Source organism: Phascolarctos cinereus, unplaced genomic scaffold (genome assembly GCF_003287225.1).
Source record: "Phascolarctos cinereus isolate Bilbo 61053 unplaced genomic scaffold, phaCin_HiC Scaffold_7;HRSCAF=346, whole genome shotgun sequence".
NCBI lineage: Eukaryota > Metazoa > Chordata > Mammalia > Diprotodontia > Phascolarctidae > Phascolarctos > Phascolarctos cinereus.
Window position 1 is genome coordinate 23,004,832 of NW_027556180.1, and position 20,549 is coordinate 23,025,380.

The 20,549-nt window shown below is 37.4% G+C and overlaps 1 pseudogene; it reads left to right on the plus strand.

Moving 5' to 3' along the window:
* LOC110210203 (bax inhibitor 1 pseudogene) overlaps positions 1 to 17,485 on the plus strand; it is a 48,040-nt pseudogene extending 30,555 nt beyond the window's left edge.
* Positions 17,486 to 20,549: the final 3,064 nt, after the last annotated feature.

Consider the following 20,549-nt stretch of genomic DNA (forward strand, 5'->3'; position numbering starts at 1 on the left):
TTGAATCCTAAGATCCCTTTTTTACGGATGTGGTAACTGAGGCTCAGAGACTTTAAATGACTTGCTTGTATTACATAGGTAACAAGTGACAGAAGTGGAGGTTGGACTCAGTCTCTTTCCAGTACACCACAAAAGACACTGAAAGTTTGGAGAGAAATTAGGAAGCGACTTCAGTAATTCATTTGAGAGGTAAGAGATTTGTAGCTTTAGAGCCTAAAGGGGCCTCTGATTTAGTTCAATCCACTTGTTTTTTGTTACAGATGAGACAACAGAGACCCAAGGAAATTAAGTGACATCCCAAGGTTACACTCATATTAATTAATGTAGGTAGGATTTGAACCCAGGTCCTTTCACTCTAGAGAAAGAAATCTTGGCTGCACCATGAGGGCCTAAAGCAGGTAAGTGGCTGGTGAATAAATACAGGAACAGACACAAATGTATCATGGAAATGAAACCAATTAAGCATCAATTAATCGGATATGATGTGTGGTCCTAGGGCATGGGGATGAAGGGTGAGAGAATAACTTCTGCATTTGTGAACCTGGGTTCTGAAGAATGGTGACCACCTCAAAAGAAATGGGAAAGTTAGGTAGAAGAGGTTTGGGGGAAAGATGAGTTTTGTGTTGGACATGTTGAGTTTTTAATACCTGTGTGATGTCAAGTTGGAAATGTCCAGCAAACTGGTAGAAATGTAAGACTGGAGTTTGGGACACAGCTGCAGGCTGCTTTTGTAGAGTTAGAATATAATAGTTCTATCTATAGAAATGGATGAGATCACCGAAGGAGAAATTGTAGGTGAACAATAAAAGTAACTATCCCTAGTCCATACAGAGGAGTATGTGATCGGTGACATCCTCGAATAGAGTCCAAAAATACTTTTTAAACAGATTGTAAAAGAAGCAATAGAGTTCACTGTCACAAAAACATTGGGAGAAGAGTATCTAGATGGAGGGAGTGGTCAAAAGTTTCAAGCACTCCCAAGAGGTCAAGATTAGCAATAAACAAAGTGTAATTTGGTGAGAGCAGATCCCCATGATTGATGACCTTGGGACTTGGATTGCAAGGGAGGTGTGAATGTGGAGGCAATGAGTGTAGACATCAGCCTTCTTGCACTTATCTTCAAACCACACTCCTTGCATAGCTGACTCAGTCCAGCCTTCCCCATGATCTCCTTGCTTCTCATTCTTTCTATTTGTGCCATCTTGGACTTCAGTTCCCTCATTTGTTACGTGAGGGATTTGGACCAGATGACCTCTGATGTTCCTTGTAGCTCTATCTCTAAGATTTTATGATCCCTCTGGAAACTAGGGGCAGCAACTTCCTTCTCATCTCCCCCAGAACAGAGACCTTCATCTCTCTGAAAGCTTGGTTTTCCTTAATGGATAACCCCCATCATTGTTTTCTGCACATGCTTTATTCAAAGGGTTCAATTTATAGGCACCCTCCTAAGTTCCAACTTACTTGCCCTGTATTTAAACACTGTAATGGGATGTGAAATGTATCTGCAGCCTGTGTTCATTTATACAGCTTTGACACTAATTACATTTTCTGTGTCAACAAATCTGCATGAGGCACAGAGCTGCTCCTTTGAGCTGTCTTTCAGGGAGGTTAAATATAATATGATGCAATTCAAATGGGGCATCCTCAGCTGTAAGCAAAAACAGTGTGGCGAAAATACCACCCAGGGCCATTTTTCATGTGGAACCCTTGCTCCCAACCAGTTCTGCAGCCAATGTCACATGTGATTACCGCTTGTAGAGGTGGAAAACACATTGCAGACATGCTGTCTACTGATGATCTACCAGGCAAAGGAAGCTTCTCCTATATGATCATAATTCTTTTATTGTGCCGTTGTGTTTTTTTTCTTATGTGATTCTAATCCCATGCACTGACACTCAACTTTTTAAAGACACAACTAATTAACTGTGATGTAATAAAATGGTAAAAACTCGCTAAATTGTGTAAGAAGATAGAATCATAGAAAGAAAATCTAGATCATTTCATTTTACAGATAAGGAAACTGAGGCAGTTTGAGTAAGTTATCCAAGGTCACAATAGCAAAAGTCAGAGATAGTACTTGAACCCAGGTCCTTTGATAACAGTGCCAGTAATTTTTGTTTTTGTTGGGTCATTTCAGTCATGTCCAACTCTTTATGACCCCATTTGGAGTTTTCTTGGCAAAGATACTGGAATGATTTGCCATTTCCTTCTCCAGCTCATTTTACAGATGAAGAAACTGAGGCAAACATGGTTAAATGACTCGTTAGGGTCACACAGCTAGGAAGCATCTGGGGCCAGTTTGAACTCATGAAGATGAGTCTTTCTGACTGTAGGCCCAACACTCTCTGCACTATGGCACCACCCAGCTGCCCAATATTCTTGCCTTTTCCCATAATGTTTCAGCCTTACTTCAGCATATTTCTATAGTGTCACATTTCTCTCCTCTCAAAATCACTACAAAAACATGCTAAAGTAATACAGAAAGATATATGTACATATATACACAGTATGATACTAGAAAAAAGTGCTACACACAAATAGAGAAGGAAATGGTGCTTTTGCCAAGAAAACCCCAAATGGAGTCACAGAGAGTGGGACACAATTAAAATGACTAAACAACAACTGTACACAAAACGTATTTGTATGTACACACACATTGATACATACATATATTCACATACACACGCATATATGCGTATATACTTGCACATATGTTTATATCTTTATGTGAACATGAGGTCATTTTTGTGTTCATATCCCATTCCATCGATTTATGTAAGTTAGGTTAACCTAGTTACAGTCTCTGAGCTGTTTAAAACACTAAATGGTTACTTGACTTGTGCGTGGACACAGGTCAAAAGCATGCCATGCACCTCCTATTACAGGTGGCTTCCTATCACAGAAATAATAAACCATTCTATCTATCTATCTATCTATCTATCTATCTATCTATCTATCTATCTATCTATCTACACACACACACACACACACACACATATTCAAAATGGGGAGAAAAGGAAATTCAATTGATTGTCAACCTTTGAGTCAGGAGGATCCAGATTCAAGTTTTGACTCTGACCCTTGCTGTATGACTCTAGAGTGACCATTTCCCTAAGCCGCTTCCTATGAGCTGCTCATTTGCGTAGGTGGAAAGAGTTTCTTCATTAGGCCTACTCTACATCAATTAAGTTATGGCCTGGACTTTAAATAAATGATCTCTCACACTTAGTTACTTATATTGCGAATGCATGATTCGCACTTACATGTTATACTTTACTCACTTATCACAGTTGATCTTTGCAACAGCCTTTCAGTTAAACACTATGGGGATCATTCTCTCCACTTCAAAAACAAGAAAACTGTGGCTTATGAACCAAAAGTGATCCCAGTCTGGTCTTACAGCTAGTGAGTCTCCCAGGTGGAATTGAACTCAGGTCTTACTGACTTGTAATATTCTTCAACTGTATTGATGTTTTCATATTTTCCATGTACATATTAAAACATTTAGTAAAATTCCATGTAAACCATTTCTTAGAACTGCATTTTAATAGAAGCATCCTTTATAGCTATTCACTTCTTTGTCACACAATAGAATTATGTTGCAGTTGAATTTAAGTGTACATCACATGTATAAAAATAGTATTTTGAATAACATCATTTTTATGTCCTTGACTGAGACTGAAAAAATTCAACTGATGCTATTAATCATTGAAAAGAAGAATGGTACACTTTGGTGTCCCCAACTTTAGAAAATAATTTCCCAAATTCTCTTTTTCTCTGAAATACATCAGAACATCTTACTTGGCTCAGTTAATTCTTTTAGAGATAAGGACAAACGAGCCTAGAATTTTTTCCTCTCATTTGTCTAGGCAAGTACTTTTAGAGATAATATAATACAAGCACAGATAATATTCCTTCAGACATTTTACTTTTTATACTTTAAAAATAGTTCAGTCTCCATTTGGAATAAAGACTGATTTTGAACTCTAATAAAAAAAATTGTTAAGATTCAAAAAGAGTGAATCCTGGGACTTGGCACACATGATAGGGATGGGGTATTAAGGAATAAGATGGCTTGTGACACATACAAGTAAATATTTTGAGTAGGGCCAGATTTATAAACAGGCAAAAATGGTGTTTATCTAGTTAAGTGTAAGCTTGACCTGATTTCATGAGAGCTGTTTGTTAAATTTTCAATGAAAGTATTTATACCCCAGAAATCAGCAAACACTAAAATCAAGGCTTGATTTATTGTTTCATGAGTCATCCAGACTTATGATAGCGGTGAAGATTAAATATAAAAGTGTGTTTTAAGTTTTGGAGAGCTGATTGTTAAACATTTACCAATATTCAAATATGGTCTGTGTACAGTCTTTTAAAGTGTGTTTTAAATTGATTACTACATTTTTTTTAATCTGGTCTCTTTGTGGGATTTTTTTTTTGTGAACTTCTGCTCTTTTCTGTGTAATTGTACTAATTAATGTAAGACTCATTGTAAGATACACACAACTGACAACTGCTTCCTGAAAACAGGCTTTGATAATAGCAAGGAAGAAAAATAATGGTATCAATGACCATCTGAAGGGGAGGCAAGAGTGTTCTCTTAGAGAGTTGGGGGATGGGAGGAGACAAAACCGGATTTAGGAGAATACAATTTACATGCATTAGAGATTTATATTGGTTTGGTTCTGACTTCAGAACAAGCTTACATTTTCAGTTTTTGTTGAGTGGTTTTTCAGTTGCCTCCACAACCCTTCTCTCTGCCCTTTCTTTTGTTTGTTTGTTGGCAAAAATACTGGAGTGGTTTGCCATTTCCTTTTCTAGCTCATTTTACAGATGAGAACACTGAAGCAAACAGGGTTAAGTGACTTGCCCAGGGTCACATATCTAGTACATGTCTGAGGCCAGATTTGAACTCAGGAAGATGAACTGTCCCGACTCCAAGCCAAGCCTTCTATCCACTGTGTGCCATACCTACCCTAAGCTTTAGTTTACACCCATAACATTTTCATTCTGGAAGATTAATTAGAAAATAAAACCAGCAGCACTAAAATACTTGCTAATAGTAAACCAGTACAGAAAAATAAAGTATTGTATTTCCTGTGGCCTATTCTAATGTTTCTTTTGAGCACATAGTTTCTTTCAGTTTTTTTCTTTTCTTTTCCTTTTCTTTTTTTTTAGCATGAAGCAATTTATGGATGAAGGAGTTAGAAAATATGTTTATCCAAAGAACAAAAGAATTATATCAATGGCTCAAGGGTGTAAGACATTGTGGCTTTTATAGATGAACATTTCGATTCCAAAAGAAATTATGAAATAAGTTTGTTTTAATAAAAATAAACTTCTAATATATGTGTGAAGAAACATAAGAAAATAAGCTGTAGTGTAAATAAAAACCCAAATCACCTAATGTACAATGTAGAATGATATCTCACTCATTTGTAAATAGTTTGAGCTTTTAAGGAGCCTGGGTTAGAACATTCATTTATTTAAAAATGGAGAATGTCAGTGTAAAAATAATTTCAAAGACATTTAAGTTGATAAAGAACAGTGTTGCAGATTTTAAAGCTATAAGGGAATGACAATTCATTTGCATATAACTGCTTTATGATTAAAATATTAAAATATTTAAAATATTTAAAAAAGATAAATCATGCAAACACTTGATGACTGATATAAGATATTAAAAAAAAGACTATTAAATTGATAGGGGAACTCTAGTGATTTGGGGATTTTTTTTTAAAGTGAAAGGTGAGTCACTAAGAGTTAAGTGGGTCTCAAAGCCATTAAAGAGTTAGGAAGATGAGAGAATGAGCAAGAGAATTTAAAATGCAATTGAGAATAGAGGAGGCAAAGAAGAGCTTAAAAGTCCTGTGGCTTTTAGACATACTCATCTGGTAGCTGGAACTAAGGGATTATTGGTTTTTACAAGAGAATTTACTTCACTGGCTAAGAGATTCAGTGACAGCTATCACCCTTTGGTAGTACCTGGTATTGAAAAGGGGTGAACCCTCTCCTAAAGGCCGATTGCTTTCTTGCTTGAAAAGGAAAAAGGAGGGTTGTAGTTGGAACTGCTCCTTACAAACAGCTGGAGCGAGTTGCTGGGAGCTCAGTTCTGCTGGGAAAATTCAGTATTCAAGTTACTGAATAACTAGTAGGCTGGGCTGTTTAACCCAGAAATATTGAGTTCAACCTTTGCAGTTCTCAAGATTAAAGAGAGCTGCTGTTCATATTAAGCAACAGTATTTTCCAAATTCTTCTCTGAGTTGTTTTTTCACTTGGTGGGCTGTTTTTTGTTCATGGTTAGTTTTGGTGGAAAGTGTATAAATGCTGTATATACTAGTAGAGAAAAGACAATTTGCCCAGCAGAAGAGAAGTGAGGACCAAGTGTCAAACAGTGAAGAAAGATACAATTTACTTTCTTCATAAACAAATAACAAACTAATTAAAAAATCCAGTTAATTTAAATTTTTTAAAGAAGAATTGCAAAGGAATAATTGTGGACATGAATAGGAGGAACGTGGGGAAATGAAGCCTCTATCCAACGGCAAAAGCAATTTGTTAAAAAAGAAAAGAAAACAAACAAACAAAAAACAAAACAAAAAAACCCCAGATCTTAGAGTGTGAAATTTGTTGGGGAATGTGCCAGAAATTGTTCTATCTTTCTGAATAAGAAAGATATAATAATCTAGTTCTTGTGGACTGTGTATGTGTCTAGCCACTTGAAAAAGAAAGTCAAGTGGAGAGGTCAAGGGATCCAGAAGACATAAGCTTTAACGTTTATTCCCTGCTGGGCTTTCGTTCAGCAAATCATTTCCACTCTCTGGAAGTCGTTTTCCTCAATTGTAACATGAGGGTGTTAGTCTGGGCGATCTATAAGGTCCATTAGAGGACTAGATGCTACCTCTGCCATTGCATTGGTAGAGGGGACCCCAAGATGAGTAAGCTACCTCCACCAGTGCAGGCCAGAGCACAGCCTGCAGCTTATGCTGTGGAAGCGTGTTCCTTCAAGCCCTGAAATGTTAAGAATGACAAGCAGGGTCTTTGTAAGTTACTCTGTGTTAGAGTCAGGATTTAACATAGCTTTTTAAGGCTCCTTTAAAGCCAGCTTTCTGGTCAATAATCCACACTGACTCAAGTGTGTGTGTTTATACCCTCACATGTATACCTCCATTATAATGTATAATAATTCATCATTAAAATGTATAATAATAACAATAAACATTATCTGTCATATATAAATAATTATTGATCATGTCGATAAATACATTTACAATGTATTTCTTGTAAATATAATAATATATTTGTAATTTATATTATATATAATAATTCAGAGGTGTATATATATGCATGCACACATATACATGGAGATGCATAGGCCAAAAAAAGGTTTGCTTGTTTTTATTTATTTATTTGTTTTTATTTGGTATTTTTGAGTAACAAACCTTTTTTTTTAAAGGGCTAAGGGGTGGAAAATTCATCCAAGGAATGCAGTTTAATAGTTTTCTTAACAATGATTCCCACCTCCCTCCCACTTTTTCAAATGCTATTTAATGAAAGACATTATGATAAAAATGAAGAATTCAAGTTTCTCTGTTTTTTTTTTTTATATATTTCCATATCACTTTTAGGGTGGCACTGAAAAGTTGACTGAATAAAGACTATCCCATTAGGTGGCGCAGTGGATAGAGTCCTGGACCTGGAGTTAGGAAGATCTGAATCCAATGTAAAGCTCAAACACTTACTGTGTCCCTGGGATAGTCACTTAACTTCAGCTTGCCTCAGTTTCCTCACTCTAAAATGGGGATAATGGTAGCATCTAACTCTCAAGATTGTTATGAGGAGACAATGAGATAATATTTGTAACATTCATTGTAAACATCAAGGTGCTACCCAAAAACCAGCCATTGTCATTAATAATAGGCAGCTAGGTGGCACCATATTGCCCAGAGCCTTTGACGTAGAGTCAGGAAACTCATCTTTGTGAGTTCAAATCCAACCTCAGACACTTACTAGCTGTGTGACCCTGGGCAAGTCACTTAACTCTGTTTGTCTCCATTTCCTAATCTGTAAAATGAGCTGGAGAAGGAAATGGCCAACCACTCCAGTATCTTTGCCAAGACCCACACAGGGTCAACGAAGAGTCGGACAGGATTGAAAGCTACTGAGCAGCAACAGCAATTTATAATAATTACAACAACAAAGATAATATTAATTGGATACTCACTAGAACTTGTGTAATAGAATAATTCAAGACTACTTTTCTAGTGGAATCTAAGCTCTAATATGACCTGACTTGAAATATCCTCTCAGACTAGACAAGCTTGCTCAGTTAGAGGAAAATGATGGCTCTCTGATCCCAGACTGCTAATATCATTTCACAAAGGTCCAATCACTTTTTTCCCAAATATAACAATGAAAGTCACAATTTTTTTTTATTGTCTAAATTCCAACACCTGGTGTGTTTCTCATGGCTAATGGTGAGAAGGAGGAGATGGGTACATGGAAGGGTTGGGCTAGGACAGGGCTAGGAACTAGTAGAAGGAACATCCAAATCTATGAGATCTGGGGTCACAAGCCAGTAGATTTAAAATGGGAAGTGACTGTAATACCCATTGGGTCCAATGACCTCACAGTTAGAGATGATAAACCTTAGGCCCAAAAAAGAAAAATGCCTTTCCCCAGATCACACAGTGGCAGGACTGGGATTTCCACCTAGGCTGTCTGACTCCAAATTCAGCATTATTTCCAGTGCACCGAGACCTTTTGAAGAAGTGTAGAATTATAAGTATGTTAATCGTGTTTCAGGCTATTCATGAAAATCTTGAACTTTCTTTTCTTTTTCTAAAACTCATAGACCTTTATCTATGAATAAGATATTAGATGATCATATCAAATGAAATTTCCATACACACACACATATACATTCTATACATATATTCTATGCATATATGTATATATGCTTTTATACAGACACATACATACACACAAAGACATATACACATATACATTATATGTATGTAATATATGTGTATATATATAAATATAAATGTTTTTGAGAAAATCTTTGACATGCATTACATAAGACTTCTGGTTGAGATGGAAAACATAAAATGTTGTAGGTACGTACATCCTGTTACCCTGGGGAAGATATAATAACAATGAAGAAGAATGCTGAATAAAATCATCAAAGAAAAAAAAACCACTAATCTTTCCCATCCATTCAAGTATGATGAAAGAAGAAAGGACCCAAAGAAAGGGCCCCACCAGGTTTCAAGGCTTCTCAGTAATTTAAGGAAATGGAGGTGGTTGGAAAGAAATAAAGGACATTATTAGAATTTATTTTGCAAATGATATGTTTACAAAATAGGTGACTTAAAAGGAACAAATTTCTATTTACAGGAATATGACATACCAATATTAAAAGCACAAGAAAGAATTTCAACACTGCAATCTTAGAAAAGAAAGTTGAAGACACATAAACATTCCCAAGAAGGTAGTAAGGTCTAAGAGGGAGAAGGGTTCTAAAGACCAGATGAATTTACAAGTGAATTCTAACAACTATTAGTAAACTATTCATAAATATGATAACCATGCACAACTACTTATAATAATGATAAACATTTATATAGTGGTTACTATGTGCCAGCACTAACTTGCTAAGTACTTTATGATTATCATCTCATTTATTTCTTACAAGGACTCTGGGAAGTAGGTGTGATTATTTTCCCCATTTTACAAGTGAGGAAAAGGACAAATAGATATTAAATGACTTACCAGGGGTCACAGAGTGAGCAAGTATGTCCGGTGGAATCTGAACTCAGATCTTCCTGACTCCAGACCCAGTGCTCTCTCCACTGTGCCACTTAGCTGGCCCTATAAAAATAGACAAAGAAGACATCTTACCAAATTCCTTCTTATGAAATAAATATGATCTCGATACCTAGCCTGGGATGAGATAAAACAGAAAAGGAAAACTATAGTTCAATATCTCCAAAGAATATCGATGTTAAAGTATTGATTGGAAAATATAAATGAAAGGTCTATAGATAATTCATTATAATTAAGTTGGATTTATAAGAGAAATGTAGGTTTATTTTAACATTAGTAACTAATGTTTTAAAAGACCATTAATAAAACATCATGCATTTAAAACAAAACGTGAGAAACAAATAAATAAATGAATGAATGAATGAATGAATGAATGAATGAATGAATGAATGAATACATTACTAATTCATTTGTAAAACACTAGAAAGCAGTGAAATAAATATGCTTTTCCTTTTAATGGTAAACAGCATCTATTGAAAACCAAGAACCTGCATTCCCTGTAGTGGAAAAACATTAGAAACCTTTACAATGGATCAGGTAGAAAGCAAGGAAGCTTATTTTTGCCACTACTATACAAAATGTTGTAGAAATGTTTCTTATAGAGATGTGAAAAAAGAAAAGAAAAGAAATTGAGAGAATAAACATAGGCAAAGAGGAAAGAAGAAAAACAGTATTAGCATTTGCAGATGATATGTATATGATGGTCTACTTTGAGTATCCTGTAGATTTAACTAAAAAAAAACTAATAAAAATAACATCAGGGAAATAACAGGATATAAAATGAACTTATAGAGTTATCAATCCTTCTGTATATTGCTAGTAAGAAAAGATAGAAAAAGAAATTGCATTCAAAATAACCAGAAAATACATAAAATGTCATCCTTCTACAACATGCCCACAACACGTATGAATACGACTCCAAAATACTTTGTTACAGAAATAATGAAAATCCAATTAATTGGAGAGATATTAATCAGCCAAACAGTTGGTCCAACCTATAAAATAAAAATGACAACACTATATAAATTAAATTACAGATTACTGTTATTTTTAATCAAACTATCAAATAGCTTTTTTATTGATTCAAAGAAAATATTAGCAAAATAATCTGATGGAACAAAAGGCCACACATTCCCAAGGAAATAACAAAAATAAAAAAGGTAATAAAGAAGGAAAAATATCAGCATCAAAGTTTAAAATAACTTCAAAGCAGTAATCATCATAACAATTTGGCATATGCTAAAAGACAAAAATTTAGAAAAAAAGATGGAATAGAAGCAAGTGACCATCTCATCATAGTATTTAATAGATCCAAGGACACCTAATGCTGGGGTAAGGATGTCCATTTTACAATAAATGCTGAGGTCTGAAAAATATCTCTAATATTTTCACCAGTGATTGCAATAAAAAGTCTTGTTTGTAAGGTCATTGAAGATCTTTTTTTTTTTTTTTAGCAATTCTGTGGAATAAGGCATAGATGTTAAGGTCATCAAATTTTCAAATGACACAAAACTTGGAGAGATTGAACATACATGAAATAATAAAGTTGAAATCCAAAGAGATCTTGACCTTTGGAATAAATCTGAGAATATTAAATTAAATAAGAATACATGTAAATTATTATACTTGGGTTAAAAAATAAATTTTACAGGTACAAAATAGAGGAAACATATTAACATGTGCTTTGCTTCAAAAAATGGGATATTTCAGTACACTTTAATCAGAATGCAGATCAGCGCTGTACTTAGCCCTCTAATTTAATTTGGTAATGGGCTTCATTAAAATAATGATAATAATAGTTAACGTTTATATAGCTTTTGTTATGTATCTGACACAGTGCAACCACTTTACAATTTGATCCTCACAACAACCCTGCGAGATGGGGACTATTATAATCAACACTTTACTGAGGAGGAAACAGAAAAAAACAAGGTTAAGTGACTCGCCCCGGGTTCCATAACTAGTGTTTGAGGTCAAATTGAACTCAGAACCTATCTTCTTAGAAGCAAAACAAACACACAAAAAAAGTTCCTCCTTTAAGAACACCAAACTATTTACTGTTTGCACAAGTAAATTTATAAATATTTTGTGACTATTGAATTATTTAGGTGAAGATTAAAATTACATAAGAGCTTATGTCTTCCTCTTCCTTTTGAGAATCCTCTTTTTTTTTAATTATAGAAATAAGAAAAGACTAGGGGCATGAATAATAACTAATGGATTTAATTTTGGTAACACCAGATCTAGAAAAATTCTTGCCATTGGTGAAAAGAATGCACCTATAACTCAAGGTAACCACATTTTCCCTGTGCAAATAGCACATTTCTCTTTATTTAATTCTCATTTAATTTTTGCCAAAGGACAAGAGCTATCCCAATTGACTGATGGGCTTCCACGGCAATGAAAGTGAAGCATAATCCTCAGAATTAGTAGTCCAAATCTGAGAAAACAATACTGCTATGTAGAGAACTTTGCATATTCTCCCACACAAAATCTGCTAAGCAATTATTTTCTGGCAATAAAAATCCTTAAATTTCGGTAACTCATTATCTTTAACTGGAAATACTAATATACAATCTGGGAGTCTGAAAAATTCCATTGCCCTTGTGTGGAAAGCACTACATATTAAAGCCAGGCCAAAATAACATGAAGGCTGGCTTTTTTTGGGGAAAAATAATAACAATATCAAAAAAGAAAACATTACAATAAAAGTCCATTGCCTTGCACAATGTCAGATCCTAGGACAAACATTCAAACGTTGTCTATCGTCTAAGCAAACATGCCTGTTTCTCTCCTTTCTGTCTAATTATGCTCTCCCCTCCTCTCCCCTCTCCCCTCCTCTCTCCTTCCCTCCCCTCTCCTTTCCTCCTCTCTCCCCTCCCCTCCCCTCTTGCTCTCCTCTCCTCTCCCCTTTCTCTGCCCTCCTCTTCCCTCCCCTCCTCTCCTCTTCTCTCCCCTCCTCTTCTCTCTTCTTCTCCAAATTCCCTTCCCTTACTTTTACTTTCGGTCTCTGTCTCTGCCAATCTGCTGTCTTACCTTATAAGACCATTACCAAAATTAATAAAACAATAAAATAAAATAAACTGTTAAAAATCATTGTATACCACCCATATATGGCCTAACATCGCTCCATCATTACTGAAATTTCTCTAATGTATGAAGGAGAGGACCTCTGTCCACCCCTTTAATATAGCCACAGAAAGCTCAAGATCTAATCTAATTTGACTGAGAGAAGAACTCTTCCTCTCTTACATGGAAAGAACTGTATTTTTGAAAATACTAAATTACCTAAATGGAATGATAGAGCTGAAGGGAACCTTTGAGCAGTTATTCCACCCTTGTAACAATGGGGGGGGGGAGGTAATACATTACCACACAGAGTAGCCCATATAATTTTCATATAACTTTAATTAAGACAAATTTTATTCTCTGCAACTTCTACCCATGCAGCTTAGCTCTGCCTTTTTGGGCCACACAAAGAAATGCTAATCAATGAATAGGGAAACAACATGGAACAGAGTGTGGAATCTGGAGTTAGTTGAGATTGGTGCCAGTCTACTTTCCTCAGAGAGAAGGGCTACTGGGCTAGAATTATATCTTTCTGCTACCTTAGTTTAAGAGATAATATTTTTACGTCCAAACTAAACTCCTGAGTTATTTCTTAATGAGGAAAGGAATATCCCAAGCTTTATATCACTTGATCTCTTTCTCACCAAATAAGACTTCTACAACAAACATACAAATAGCAAAGAAAGCCATTTATCTAAATCTATAGGGAAATAGGAATTGGAAGAACTATGCATAGGGACATGATGAAGATTTATAGCTCCTCTTACATTAACTTCTCAATCTTTTCTCAATTTAATTCATCAATTTTTAAATAAGGAATTAGTATGTGCAACTAAACAGAGACTTTGGTAGCAGAATTAAGAAAATTTGGCACAGGGAAAATGCAGTTACTTTGAGTCATAGGTGCTTTCACCAATAGCAAATCTGCTTAATTTAAGAATTAAAGAAACTAGGCTCTGTGTTAATCACTGGGTATACAAAATCGACTAGCATTTAGTAAGTACCTACTCTATGCCAGGCATTGGGCTAAGTGTTAGGCATACAAAAAGATAAAAGACAATTTCTTCCATCAAGGAGATCACAGTCTAAGATTTTTCTCCCTGCAGGGATGAAGTATGTGGAGCACAACTATTGTTTTTTTATCATGATAATTCAATAGGTTACATATCTAGCTGTATGGTACGGTCTGAATTTTTAACCAACTTTACTCTTCCAGTGTACATATTTAGGTCAATTTCTCTTTCTCAATGCTGCCTAAAACTTTCCTTGGAACATAACTCTGGAGGTTTCTGTTCCCACCTTCTGTCTTGTCAGTAGGCTCTCATAGTATACAGTGCTTAGCTGTGCTGACAAGGCCTTTGTCCATCTGGCCCCAGAGCCCTTGGTAGACTGGTCTCTTCCTACTCACTTATGCTAACACAGTCAAACTGATTCATTTATTGTACGTGCTCAAATCTCCCTGAAATTTCTACCCTTCTCTCTACTTTCCCAAATCCTGCTCAGTCTTCAAAAGTGAGTCAAATACTATAAAAACCAAGGATGGGAGTGCGAGGGGGAGCTATTGAAAAGTGATTTATTCATTCATCCAAAAAAAGAATTTAATCATCTCCTATGTACAGGGTACTACTGTGTCGTGTCAGGTGTTGGCGTGATAAAGCAAAAGCCAAACAGTCTTCCCTCTCAAGGATGTTACATTTTATTTTGGGACAGAACATGTAGACAGATAATAAAACCCCCCAAAAAATACAAAGTGAAATTTAGAGTGAAGGGCATTAGCAGTTGAGGGCAGGGGGGGTGGGGGGGAGTGATCAGGAAAGTCATCATGGCCTTGACAGATTTTTGAAAGAAATGAGAGATTCTAAAAGGTAGAGGTAAGGTGAGATGGAATTTCTAGGCATGAAACACACTGTGTTTTCCTGTCTCACTAAGAATAATAACTCTAGAAAAGGATGTGTAGTTTCAGGAAGTCTATAAGGGCATAAGCCATTCAGGGGCCTACAGAAAGGAAAGGAGAAGGACAAGAGGGTTAAAGCCTGGGAATGTCAAGGTCAAAAGTCAGCCTTAGCAATGTGCTCCCTCAATTTTCCCCTTCTCCACGGCCTTCAGTCTCTCAATTCCTGCCTTTATTTTCTGCTGCCTATACACATGTCCAAGAGATCCCTCTCTTGTAATGTAAGCCCTTCCCTTAATTCTGCTGCCAAAGCCTGTCTGTCTAGTTCAGGGGTGGGGAACCTGGGACCTCAAGGCCACACAGAGCCTTCTAGGTCCTTGGGTGTGGTCTTATTAAGGGGATTTGTTCCCTGAAGTTTGGATCCAGTCCAAGGGCAGGATTTGAGGATCTAGAGGGCCACATTTGGCCTCAAGGATGCAGGTTGCCCACCCCTAGTCTATCTAGTTCCTCTATTTCCCTTATTTTCTGGCCAAACTTTTTATGTCGTTGGAAGTTGCTGCCACCCAGTTTTGTCTGTCAGCATTTTGACTTTTGGCCCCGCCTACCTACTAAAAATTCCTTTACAAATCTACAGAATGAGAGGAAAGAAAGACCTTTGCAGAATGGGCATTTTTGGTCTCCTCTCTGTATCATTTATTGTCACTGTCCGCTCCTAGCTTCTTAAAGTCTCATTTCCCTTGGCTTCCATGACTTGAAATGACCTTTCTCTTTTCTCTAGAGCTATTTCTTCTGACTCCATCAATGACTCCTTTTTTTTCTCCTGCCCCTTAAATGTGGATTTTTCATCTCCCCCTCCCACCTCTATTCTAAGAGTCCTGTCATATTCCATTTTATTTATTTGATCCATCAAAAAGATGGGGATTAAGTACCTACTGTGTGTCAGACACAATGCCAAGTGTTGTGGATACAAACAATGAAATAATCCCTGGTTTCAAGGATCTTCCATTCTAACAGGGAGATAACAAAGACATGTATTTATGCACAAAATACACATAAAAGAGAATCAATAAGTGTACCTCCTACTGTGTACTTTATGACCCAGCTAAAATGGCCTCCATATTTCTCCTCTCATGCAATGCTCCATCTTCTGTTTTTTGTGTATTTGCCCTGGCTGTCTCTTAATCCTGGTGTACTATCCCTCCTCTAGTCTGCCTTGTAGAGTCCCTGGTTTCCGCCAAGTTTCAGCTCAAGCATTGCCTCTACTGCATGACTTTGCTGGTCTCCCCAGATGTTAACGCCTTACCCTCCAAACTCAGCTTTCTTCTGCTTTGACAGTATCTGTTCTATATGTACTTACATACCTATTTTCTCTCCTATTATAATCACGTGCTCCTTAGATTAGAAGTATTTTGATCTATCTTGGCATCCCCAGCCCTTAGCGGTGCCTGACAAACAGTAAACTTAATATTGTGATCGATAGAACATAATTTATTAAAAGCCTACTAGTAATGAATATAAGACAGGCAGATACAAGTAATGTAAGAGGGAGATTATGTAAATCACTTCCCAAAAAGAGTATTTCCATTCCTAAATCTAGATAGTGAGATAATGTCCACGCTGGATTTTACAACCTTTAAAGTTCTACACAAATGTGATATATAATGGTATTTATAACTCTCTTCATCATCATCTGTTGCCTGTCTCCAAGATGCTGCTCCTTAAGTAACTTTAGAGTGTCTGGGGGGCTGGGAGATGACCAAGAGAGTGAGAAAACTCTGACTTGCATGTTTCAAGTGGTTTTGATACCCGCTGGCATTCAATGAGCTAGAGACTGAAGCTTCAACCATTTGCCAGGTCCCAGGGGAGGGGCAAGTGATGTCACACTCACCTGTGACACCTGCCAAGTCCCAGTTCCTGGCAATTTGAAATCCAGAAGGCTAGAGCCAAAATGGTGAAGACCTGGGGCATCCCATATTCTTGAACATCTTAACTGTGTTTTATTGGAAGACCATCTTGGAAGCCTTTTGGAGGATTTCCCACCTCAGCCCCTTCACCCAGAAGCACCTGAAGAAGGTCTATGCCAGCCTTGCCCTCCGTATGCTTGTGGCAGCCGCAGGAGCCCACGTGAATGTGGTTTCCCATTTCCCTCAGGCTGGCTTCCTCTCAGCCTTGAGTTCTTTTGGAACGTTATTCCGGCTGCTGATCACACCCCATGGAGAGGACACTGAACGAAAGAGATTGCTTCTGCTGGCTGGGTTTGCTTTCCTCATAGGGGTTGGGTTCGGCCCTGAACTGGACTCATGTATCGCCATCGACCCCAGCATTGTCCCCTCTTCTTTCCTGGGCACAACAATGACCTTTATCTCTTTCACCTTGAACTCATTCCATGACCAATGCCTGGGCTGCCTCTGCCTGGGTGGTATCTTGCTTTCAGCCCTGAGTCTGACATTCATCTCTTACTTGAGGAACATCTTTTTATCCACGTGGCTCTGTCAAGCAAACATGTACATTGGACTGGCATTCCTATGTGTGCTTGTGATTTTTGATACAAGACTCATCACTGAAAAGGCAGAGAGAAAAGATGAAGATTACATCTGGCATTGCATGGACCTTTTTCTGGATTTTGTTACCCTGTTCAGGAAATTCATGGTGATCATTGAAATGAATGAAAAGGGCAAGCTGAAAAGGAAATAAAATGATAACCACCTAGCATTTCTCTCATCGTTTCTCTTCCTACAACCCCCCCCCCATTTCTTCTTTATACACACACAGCAGGAGGCATATCAATGACAAAGAAAGGCATTGGTAAAAAAGCTTTGACCCTTTCTATTTTTCTGCCATGTCATTTTAAAAATTAGAATACATTATCAGATCTTTTAAAATTCTGGCTTCATGGTTTCTGAGGTTCCATTTGTCCCCTCCTCCCCACCCTTTCCCTCTTTCCATTCTTTTCTCCTTCAGACCAAAGTCCTAGCTAGGGTTAGACAACAAAACTTTTCCCCAGTGGTTCTATCAAGAGGAGAAACATCAAGATTAGAAGATCAGCTTTGGGGTGGGCATGATGAACTAGTTCCCTCAATGATGAAAGTAGCGTCTCTTCAGGCGGTCTCCTCCCAGCGCACCTGCTTCTGGTAAAAGGGCAGGAGCAAAGCAGCCAGATAGGGCCAGATCCTGCAGCAACAGGCTTGGAGCTCATCCCCTTGCCCGTGACTGGTTCAGAGAATTGGTGATGGGGAGGGGTCTTTAAATGGTACAAGGGAACAGAAGGAAGACCAGACAATAGTGATTCATGCCCTGGTACTGGACCAACTCTTCCTGAAGGGCTGTCCCTGGACATCTATTATTTCCCATTATGGTTGACCTTCCTGAGACTCAGGCTGAAAGTGTGATGATCATCCTATAGGTGAAGAGAAGGCTACTTTACAGCTGTCTAGGACCTGGGGTGGAGGTGTGTGAGTACGTGTGTGTGTGTGTGTGTGTGTGTGTGTGTGTGTGTGTGTGTGTGTGTGTTGGGATGGGATGCTTCATGAAGGAAGGAATGGTTCACCAAGCTCAATTTTTTTTCTTAGACTGCTTCTTGGTAGTCCTACTCTAGTGGAGGTGGCAATGGGTGCTGAAGACAAGTCAAACAAGACAAAAGTAGAAAAGGGAAAATATGTGCTAGAAGGCCATGAGTGCCCACCCTTGCACTTGGCTCTGCTCTTTGCAGGCTGCAATCTAGTGGCCCATCCCCCTTTCTTCTCCTCTCCCATGACTCTCCATCCCTCAACTGGTTGCCTTTGCACTGGCTGTTTTGCAGAGCTGGCATTCTCTCCCTTTTCCCTCTACCTCTGGCTTCCCTCAAGGCACCATCCCAATTCTCACCTCCAGCAGGAGTCTCTTTCAGCCAGACACTCTCACCAAGTCTTCTCTTTGTGGATATCATATACCATTAACTACACAGGTATTTACTACACACACACACACACACACACACACACACACACACAATCAATCCTCAATATTCATGCACTCAATTTTCTGACTTCAAGCATCTGTGTGATTTTATTAGTAGCCTCATTTTCACTTTCAGGTTGGCAACCACATATTGGCAGCTATGTATAGTAGAGGGAAAAATGTGAGGCGCAATATGTAAAGTGTGTAGAGAGGCCCATCTCCTACTAGGCACTTAACTGGTCTTGTTTACCCTCTCTTGTAAAAAGCTCTCTGTATATTCATTGCATATTTTCATTGCTTGCTTTTAAAATTCAAGACTTGTATTGTAGTTATGTCCCCAAAGTTTAATACAAGTCCTTTGGGCTTTAAGCAAGTGTGCACAGTCAGTGATGCAACTTAATGAGAAAAATAAAAGTGTTAAATAAACTTTGTTCCAGAATGTCTGCAGGCATGTGGCTGGAGACCCTTAAGGATCTCAGATACCACGGAAGCAGACATTGTTGCTGGATTATTTAATCCTTCACAATCTCCTACTTTATCCATCAGCCCTGAAGGACAGAAAATCTGAAGAGATCTCAGGACCTCTAAGACTCGGCGTCTACTGACAGCAGGAACTAAAGTCCCTGTAACCTCTCCCTTTGTTTTCTCAGGGCAGTCAAGGGCTTTACAGCGGTATAGGATGCAGTATAATGACCTCACTCCACCATCTGACACAGTGGAAGGTAGGATTCAGGTTAAAAATGTTTATTTTAAGAATTTTGTTTACTGTACAGCATTTATGGTACCATACATTACATCTCATGTGTTATTAAAAGTGAATATTGTCTAAAATAATATTTTTAATTGAGATATTAGCACAAAAACTCACAGAATTTTAGGGAATTACTAACAAGAAAAATGTTTTTGCATGTTACTTATTTTATTTTCTGTACTATACTTTATAAGTTGTTTCATAGCTATTGTGTTAGGAAAAGTGTATATTATCAGAATTAATGTTTGATTGCAAAGAATTGTAAAAAGAAAAGGGCATTTTCAGCAATTTCTGGTGAACAATTACAGTTTTGACTGGTTTCAGGAACTTAACTCCTTATGTCTCATAGGTTCAATGTAGCAACATTTGTGTTCTGACTTTTGTGCCAGTTTCTAGGAATATTATTCATACACACACACACACACACACACACACACACACACACATATAATGCATATATATGTATATGTGTATATGTATGTTATACATACAGATACAATGTATAATATGCATATAGTCTATACAACATACACATACATGTATATGTATGTGCACATCCACAAGCATTACAATGTACCTACATGCATATGTGATGTACATATTATTTGCATGCATCTATGCAAAGCACATAGTGTACATTTGTGTGCATATTCATAAACAAATGTGTATGATACATATATGCAAAGGCTCATAGTATAGGCATATACAGAGACATCCATGTTCATATATGTGATGCATTTGTGCACATAGAATACATACATGTATACACATATATGCATACACATACAATTCACATAAGCATACCTATATGCAATCAAATGTGAGCATATGTAGACAGGTGTATATGTGTATGTATGCATATATTATTGTGTATATATGCCAGTGTATATGTGTCTCCTCTCCAATCCCTCTCTGTTCCAGTCATTGGGCTCCCGGAAAGACTCTGTAACTCATAAACTTCTTGCCCCTTATTCATCTGCCAGGTCTGGTCCCATGGTATATGGTCTCCTAGGAAGTTTTGCCCCTCTCTATTGGCCCCCCAAAGCAGCTTTCCCCATGTTTGCTGTTTCT